Source organism: Equus caballus, chromosome 6 (genome assembly GCF_041296265.1).
Source record: "Equus caballus isolate H_3958 breed thoroughbred chromosome 6, TB-T2T, whole genome shotgun sequence".
In the NCBI taxonomy this organism is placed as follows: domain Eukaryota; kingdom Metazoa; phylum Chordata; class Mammalia; order Perissodactyla; family Equidae; genus Equus; species Equus caballus.
The window spans coordinates 56,282,192-56,290,640 of record NC_091689.1 but is presented as its reverse complement, the minus strand read 5'-3'; positions in this window follow the sequence as shown (position 1 = coordinate 56,290,640).

The window sequence follows — 8,449 nt, the reverse complement described above, 5'->3', positions numbered from 1 at the left end:
ATGCCAGAAGAATCTAAAAACTGAATATAAATAGAAGCTCTGATACCGCTTCGGGTATCGCTGCTCTGTGTAACAACCAGAACTGTTGACTGACTGCTCATAGAAAAGCTTTCCTAAGCGGAAAAGTTCCTATGTCTGGGCAAGTTGTTTCTTTCCTTTGATATTAGAATGTAAGCCAAAAACAGCAGAGGTTTTTGTCACTTCTTCACTACTTTATCCCCAAGGCCATAATGTCTTGGCAAATACCAATAAATATTTAATCAGCATGTTCTGTCTGTGAATGTTTCCTTCTCCATCATCTTTTGGTGATAAACCTGTATTGTCATTCGAAATTTAAGTCTAATGACTTCAGCGGGGATTTGAAGTGCTTTCCCTTTCTATTTCCTTAACATTTTGTTCATTCATTTATAGTGCAGCGCTCACTATGCATGTCTTGCATTATCTTTTGTTCTACTCCCTCTCTGGGCCAGCCTCACCGTGTGGTACAACACACAAACACACACACATGCCACACACCACTCACCCACTTAAAGTATGGCAATGGCTGTGGCTTTGGCATCTTTATACTCCAGTACTAGAAGAGTGAACGGCATTTAGTGAATGCTCAACAAATGATTGTTTACTGGTTAAATAAATAACTGTATTACCTATGGAGATAAATACATAAAAGACACAATTAGTAAAGTTTTAACATATGTATATTTGTTGCTCATTGTGTGTAGGTAAGTATATAACTTATAACTACCTTGTCTCTAAAGATTATATACTTCCTGCTCATTTGGATGCTGAGCTCTAAGAGTATTATGTATCACTATCAGTTGTGTGGGCTTCAAAGACAGTTTAATATTAGAAGATAGATTAATGCGATTAATCTAGTTAACCACATGAAAAGACTAATGAGGAAAAATGATATCAATGTATGTGTAAAAAATTTTAGATAGAGTTCAGGATTCAGTCATTCATGATAAAAACTCTTAAATACTAGAAATAGATGGGACCTCCTTAACCTGATAGAATATCTGAAAGAAACATCACACCTAATGATGAAACACTGAAAGAATTTCCTATTAGGTCAGGTATGAGATAGGAATGATTACTACCATCCCTCCAGTACAGCATCGTGCTAGATGTTTAGATAACCCCAAAAGGCATAAATGTTGCAAAGAAAGTTACAAATCTGTGATTATTTAAAGATTATTTATGGAGATCATATATAAAGAAAAAAATTTCTAAGGTCTAATATAAATTACTGCAATTAATAAGAGTTTAGCAAAGTTGCTGGATTTTTTAAAAAGTGTAGTGAAAGCAATTGCATTTCTATACACTAGCAACAAACAGAAAATGTGATTTTTAAATGTGCCATATAAAATAGCATCAAAAGATAAAAAATACTTGAGAATAAATCTGACAAGTTCTGTTTCCCAGGAGGAAAAAGCTAACACACTGAAATGCAGAAATTGAGGAGAATTTAATGAATGGATCATTTACTAAGATAAGGTCAGGATTAAAAGCAGCCAACAGGGAATGGTGAAGAAATCCAGGGAGAAAATGGAGAGCTAACCATCGATCTGAATGGACAACTGAAAGGGAGCAGTTGTCTGAACATGAATTCACAGAACTATGGGTTCAGGAAAAAGCTACTGGACAAGAGCTGCAAGACTCAAGAGAGGAGCAGAGCTGTGGCCAACCATCATCAGCCCAGCAGTGGGCAAGAAGTGAGAGAATGAATATCTACTCAGATCTCCTGCCCATGCTTCCCATTGGCCAAACAGATTCAGAGGCCGGAAGGCAAGGGAGCCCTTTGACGGAGCCCAGAGATGTCAGCCTTCTAGAATGTGCACCATAGTGTACAAGGTAGGAGAGAGAATCTAGGGAAGTAAATTGAGAATATTCAACATAATTTTCAAGACCTCTGTGGAGAATGATAAATTTTGCTGAAAAGCATTAAAGATTACAAAAGTAATAGAGAGATGGATGTATTGTGTTTATGGGTTGGAAGATTCAATATTGGAAAAATGTCAGTGCTCCCCTGTTGTGAGCTGAATTGTGTCCTCCCCAAATTCATGTGTTCAAATCCTAACTACCAGTATCTCAGAATGTGACTGTATTTGGAGACAGGGCTTTTAAAGGGGTAATGAAGGTAAAATGAGATCATGTGGATGGGTCATAATCCAATATAACTGGTGACTTTGTTAGAAGAGGACACAGACAACACAGACCAAGGCATGACCACATGAGGAAACAATGAATAGGCAGCCAACTACAAGCCAAGGAGAGAGGCATTGGAAGAAACCAAACCTGCAACACCTTGATCTTGGACTTCCAGCCTCCGGAACTGTGAAAAAATAAATGTCTGCTGTTTAAGCCACCCAATCTGTGGTATTTTGTTATGGCAGCACTAACAAACTGATACATGCCCAAACTGACATGCAAATTCCATACAATTCCAAACAAAGGCCCCAATTGTTTAAAATAAAACTTTACAGGTTAATGTTAATAGTTATATAGACTATCAAAACACCAACAAAAGTAGACACAGTCCAAAAGAGGAAAAACAAGGGGAGAAGACTTCTCTAACTAGATGTCATGAATGTTTTGAAGTTATGATAAACCTTGTGGCAATGGCACAGGGATAAAAATAGAAAAAAGGAACAAAATAACAGTCCATATATATATATAGAAATCTAATTCATGACAAAGCTGCACTGTGGATCAGTGGGAAAAAGATGCTTTCAACAAAGCTCTCGAGGGAGTTTGGGGGTGGATATTTCCCTGATTAAGTCCAGATGTGGACACAGCTGACCAATACCTTGACTTCAGCCTTGTAAAATACTAAGCAGAAGTCCCAGTTAAAGCATACTAGACTCCTGATACACAGAAACTGTGGGATAACAAATGTGTGATGTTTTAAGCTGTTAATATTTTTATTGAGGAATAATTAACATATAACATTATATTAATTTCAGGTGTACACCATAATGGCTCAATATTTGTATATATTGCAAAATTATCACCACAAGAAGTCTGGTTAATGTTCGTCATCATTTATAGTTACACAATTTTTTTTCTTGTGATGAGAACTTTTAAGATTTATTCTCTTAGCAATTTTCAAATATGCAATGCAGTATTATTAACTATAGTCACCAAGCTTTACATTACATCCCCATGACTTATTTATCTTATAAGTGGAATTTTGTACCTCTGGACCCTCCTCGCTCATTTTGCCCACCCACCCTCCCTTCGATCTCTGGCAACCACCAATCTGTTCTGTGTCAATCAGCTTGGTTTGTTTGTGTGTATGTGTTTTTATTTTATTGAGTTCATAATAGTTTACATCAATGTGAGATTTCAGTTGTACTTTAGTTCTTGTCTGTCATCACATAAGTGCTCTCCTTCACTCCCTGTGTCAACCCCCCACCCCGCTTCCCCTGGTAACCACTGAACTGTTTTCTTTGTCCACATGTTTGTTTATATTCCACATATGAGTGAAATCATCTGGTGTTTGTCTTTCTCAGTCTGACCTATTTCGTTTAGCATAATTCTCTCCAGGTCCTTCCATGTTATTGCAAATGGGATGAATTTGTCTTTTTTATGGCTGAGTAGTATTCCATGGTATATGTATATATATATATATATATATATATGCCACATCTTCTTTATCCAACCATCAGTGAATGGGTACTTAGATTGTTTCCATGTCTTTGGTATTGTGAATAGTGCTGCAACGAACATAGGGGTGCATATATTACTTTGGATTGTTGATTTCAAATTATTTGAGTAGATACCCAGTACTGGGATAGAAATAGAACTACCCTGGGTCATATGGTAGTTCTATTTTTAGCTTTTTGAGGAATCTCCATACTGGTTTCCATAGTGGCTGCACCAGTTTGCATTCCCACCAGCAGTGTATGAGAGTTCCCTTTTCTCCACACCCTTTCCAATATTTCTTATTTTTAGTCTTAGTGATTATAGTCACTTTAACAGGCGTAAAGTGGTATCTTAGTGTAGTTTTGATTTGCATTTCCCTGATGATTAGTGATGTTGAACATCTTTTCCTGTGTTTATTGACCATCTGTATATCTTCTTTAGAAAAATATCTGCTCATATCCTCTGCCAATTTTTTGATTGGATTTTTTTTTTTTTTTTTGCATTGTTCAGTTGTGTGAGTCCCTTAAACGTTACGGAGATTAACCCCTTGTCAAATATATGATTTGCAAATATTTTCTCCCAATTGGTGGATTGTCTCTTTGTTTTGATGCTCGTTTCTTTTGCCTTGCAGAAGCTCTTTAGTCTGATGAACTCCCACTTGTTTATTTTTTCTTTTTTTTCCCTTATCTGTGAAGACACGGTATTCAAAAAGATCCTTTTTAGTTCGATGTCAAAGAGTGTACTACCTATATTATCTTCCAGGAGTTTTATAGTTTCAGGACATATCTTCAAGTCTTTGATCCAGTTTGAGTTTATTTTTGTGTATGGCTTGAGATAATGGTCTACTTCATTCTTTTGCATGTGGCTGTCCAGTTTTCCCAACACCATTTATTGAAGAGACTATCTTTTCTCCATTGTATGCTCTTGGGACCTTTGTTGAAGATTAGCTGTCTGTAGATGTGCAGTTTTATTTCTGGGCTTTCAGTTCTGTTCCATTGATCTGTGTGCTTGTTTTTGTACCAGTACCATGCCTTTTTTTTTAATCACTATTGCTTTGTAGCACATTTTAAAGTCAGGGACTGTGATACCTGTAGCTTTGTTCTTTTTTCTCAGGATTGCCTTAACAATTTGGGGTCTTTGGTTGCCCCATATAAATTTTAGGATTCTTTGCTCTATTTCTATGAAGAATGTCATTGGGATTCTGATTGGGATTGCATTGAATCAGTAGATTGCTTTGGGTAGTACGGATATTTTAACTATGTTTATTCTGCCAATCCATGAGTGAGGAATCTCTTTCCATCTCTTTATATCATTATCAATTTCTTTCAGTAATGTCTTATAGTTTTCATTGTATAAGTCCTTCGCCTCCTTGGTTAAATTTATTCCTAGGTACTTTATTCTTTTAGTTGTGAATGCAAATGGAATTGTATTCTTGAGTTCTCTTTCTGTAAGTTTGTTACTGGAGTATAGAAAAGCAACTGATTTTTGTAAGTTGATACCCTGCAACTTCACTGTAGTTTTTAATTACTTCTATTAGTTTTCCCTTGGATTCTTTGGGGTTTTCTATATATAAGATCATGTTGTCTGCAAACAACGAGAGTTTCACTTCTTCACTCCCTATTTGGATTCCTTTTATTCCTTTCTCTTGCCTATTTGCTCTGGCCAAAACCTCCAGTACTATGTTGAATAAGAGTAGTGATAGTGGGCGTCCTTGTCTTCTTCCTGTTCTCAGGGGTATGGCGTTCAGTTTTGGCCCATTGAGTATGATTTTGGCTGTGGATTTGTCATATATGGCCTTTATTATGTTGAGGTAATTTCCTTCTATCCCCATTTTGTTAAGAGTTTTATCATAAATGGCTGTTAGATCTTGTCAAATGCTTTCTCTGCATCTAATGAGTAGATCATGTGGTTTTTATTCCTCAATTTGTTGACGTGGTGTATCACGTTGATTGATTTGCAGATTTTAAACCATCCTTGTGTCCCTGGTATAAATCTCACTTGATCATGATGTATGATCTTTTTGATGTATTGCTGAATTTGGGTTGCCAAAATTTTGTTGAAGATTTTTGCACCTATGTTCATCAACAATATTGGCCTATAGTTTTCCTTTTCTGTGCTGTCCTTGTCAGGCTTTGGTATCAGAGTGATGTTGGCATTATAGAATGTGTTAGGAAGTGTGCCATCCTCCCTAATTTTTTGGAATAGCTTGAGAAGGATAGGTATTAAATCCTCTCTGAAGTTTGGTAGAATTCCCCAGGGAAGCCATCTGGTCCTGGGGTTTTATTCTTTGGGATATTTTTTTTTTACTGTTTCAATCTCTTTCCTTGTGATTGGTCTTTTCAGATTGTCTGTTTCTTCTTGATTCAGCTTTGGGAGGTTGTAAGAGTCTAAGAATTTATCCATTTCCTCTAGATTATCTGTTTCGTTGGCATACAGTTTTTCATAATATTCTCTTATGATCCATTGTATTTCTGTGGCGTCTGTTATTTCTCCTCTTTCATTTCTGATTTTATTTATCTGAGCTTTCTCTCTTTTTTTCTTTGTAAGCCTGGCTAAAGGTTTGTCAAATTTTCTTCTCTTCTCAAAGAACCAGCTCTTTGTTTCATTGGTCCTTTCTACTGCCTTTTTTGTTTCAATAGAATTAATTTCTGCTCTGATTTTTATTATTTTTCTCCTTCTGCTGACTTTGGGCTTTGTTTGTTTTTCTTTTTCTAATTCAGTTAGGTGTAATTTGAGATTGCTTATTTGGAATTTTTCTTGTGTATTAAGGTGTGCCTGTATTGTGATGAATTTCCCTCTTAATATGGCTTTTGCTGCATCCCATATGAGTTGGTATAGTATGTTATCATTTTCACTTGTCTCTGGATATTTTTTGATTTCTCCTTTAATTTCTTCAATGATCCATTGCTTGTTCAATAGCATGTTGTTTAGTCTCCACATCTTTGTCCCTTTCTCAGCTTTCTTCTTGTAATTAATTTCTAGCTTTATAGCATTATGATCAGAAAAGATGCTTGTTATTATTTCAATTTTATTAAATTTATTGAGGCTTGCTTTGTTTCCCAAAATATGGTCTATCCTTGAGAATGTTCTGTGTGCACTTGAGAAGAATGTGTATTCTGCCATTTTTGGATGGAGTGTTCTATATATGTCTATTAAGTCCAACTGGTTTAGCTTTTCATTTAATTTCACTGTTTCCTTGTTGATTTTCTGCCTGGATGATCTATCCATTGATGTGAGTGGAGTGCTGAGGTTCTCTACTATTATTGTGTTATTATTAATATCTTCTTTTAGGTTTGTTAATAGTTGCTTTATGAACTTTGGTGCTCCTGTGTTGGGTGCATAGATATTCAGAAGGATTATTTCTTCTTGATGGAGTGTCCCTTTGATCATTATATACTGCCCCTCTTTGTCTCTCCTTACCTGTCTTATCTTGAAGTCTGCTTTGTCTGACATAAGTATTGTGACACCTGGTTTCTTTTGTTTGCTATTAGCATGGAGTATCATCTTCCACCCTTTCACTCTGAGCCTGTGTTTGTCATTGCAGCTGAGATGTGTTTCCTGGAGGCAGCATATTGTTCGATCTTGTTCCTTAATCCATCTCGCCACTGTGTCTTTTTACTGGAGAATTCAGTCCATTTACGTTTAGGGTGATTATTGATGTATGAGGGCTTAATGCTGTCATTTTATCACTCATTTTCTGGTTTCCCTGCATTTCCTTTGTTTCTCGTCCTGTGTGTTTTAGTCTACCCATTGAATCATGTAGTTTTTTTTATCATGTGTTTCTTTGTTTTCTCATTATTTATTCTTTGTTTCTCTCTTCTGGTTTTTTGTTTAGTGGTTACCCTGAGGTTTGTATTCAGAATCTCATGTATAAGATAGTGCATTTCCTGATGGCCTCTTATTTCCTTAGTCTAAACCAATTCAGTCCCGTTCCTCCTCCCCTCCTAAGTTGTTTTTCTCATATCTTATTGCATCTTGTGAGGTGAGTTTGTAGTTAAAATCACAGGATTATCTTTGTTTTTGGTGTTTTCCTTCCCTCTAGCTTAATGCTATAGTTGAATGTTTGCTATCTTATTCTGGTTCTACCTATTTATCTCCTTACTCTGTGTACCCTTTCTCCCTTTTTCTTTTTTTTTTTTTTTTTTAGGTGAGTGCCTTCTTGAGGATTTCTTGTAGGGATAGTCTTGTAGCTACAAAGTCCCTTAGCTTTTGCTTGCCTGGGAAAGTTTTAATTTCTCCCTCATATCTGAAGGATATTTTTGCTGGACAGAGTATTCTTCCTGAAGATTTTTGTCTTCTAAAGATTTGACTATGTTGTTCCATTCTCTCCTAGCTTGTAAGGTTTCTGCAGAGAAATCTGCTGAAAGCCTGATAGGGATTCCTTTTAAGGTTATTTTCTTCTGCCTTGCTGCCCTTAGTATTCTTTCTTTGTCATTCACTTTTTCCAGTTTTACTACTATATACCTTGCAGTAGGTCTTTTTACATTGACAAATCTATGAGATCTGGAAGACTCTTCCACACAGATTTCCCTCTCTTTCCCTAGGTTTGGCAAGTTCTCTGGTATTATTTCTTTGAACACACTTTCTGCTCAATTCTCTTTCTCTTCTCCTTCTTGAATACCTATAATTCTTATGTTGCATTTCCTCATTGAGTCGGATATTTCTCAGAGACTTTATTCATTTCTTCTTAGTCTCAGTTTTCTCTCCTCCTCTATCTGGAGCATCTCAACATGTCTATCTTTAATTATGCTGATATGCTCCTCTATGATGTCCACTCGAGTGTTCGGGGAATCCATATTTT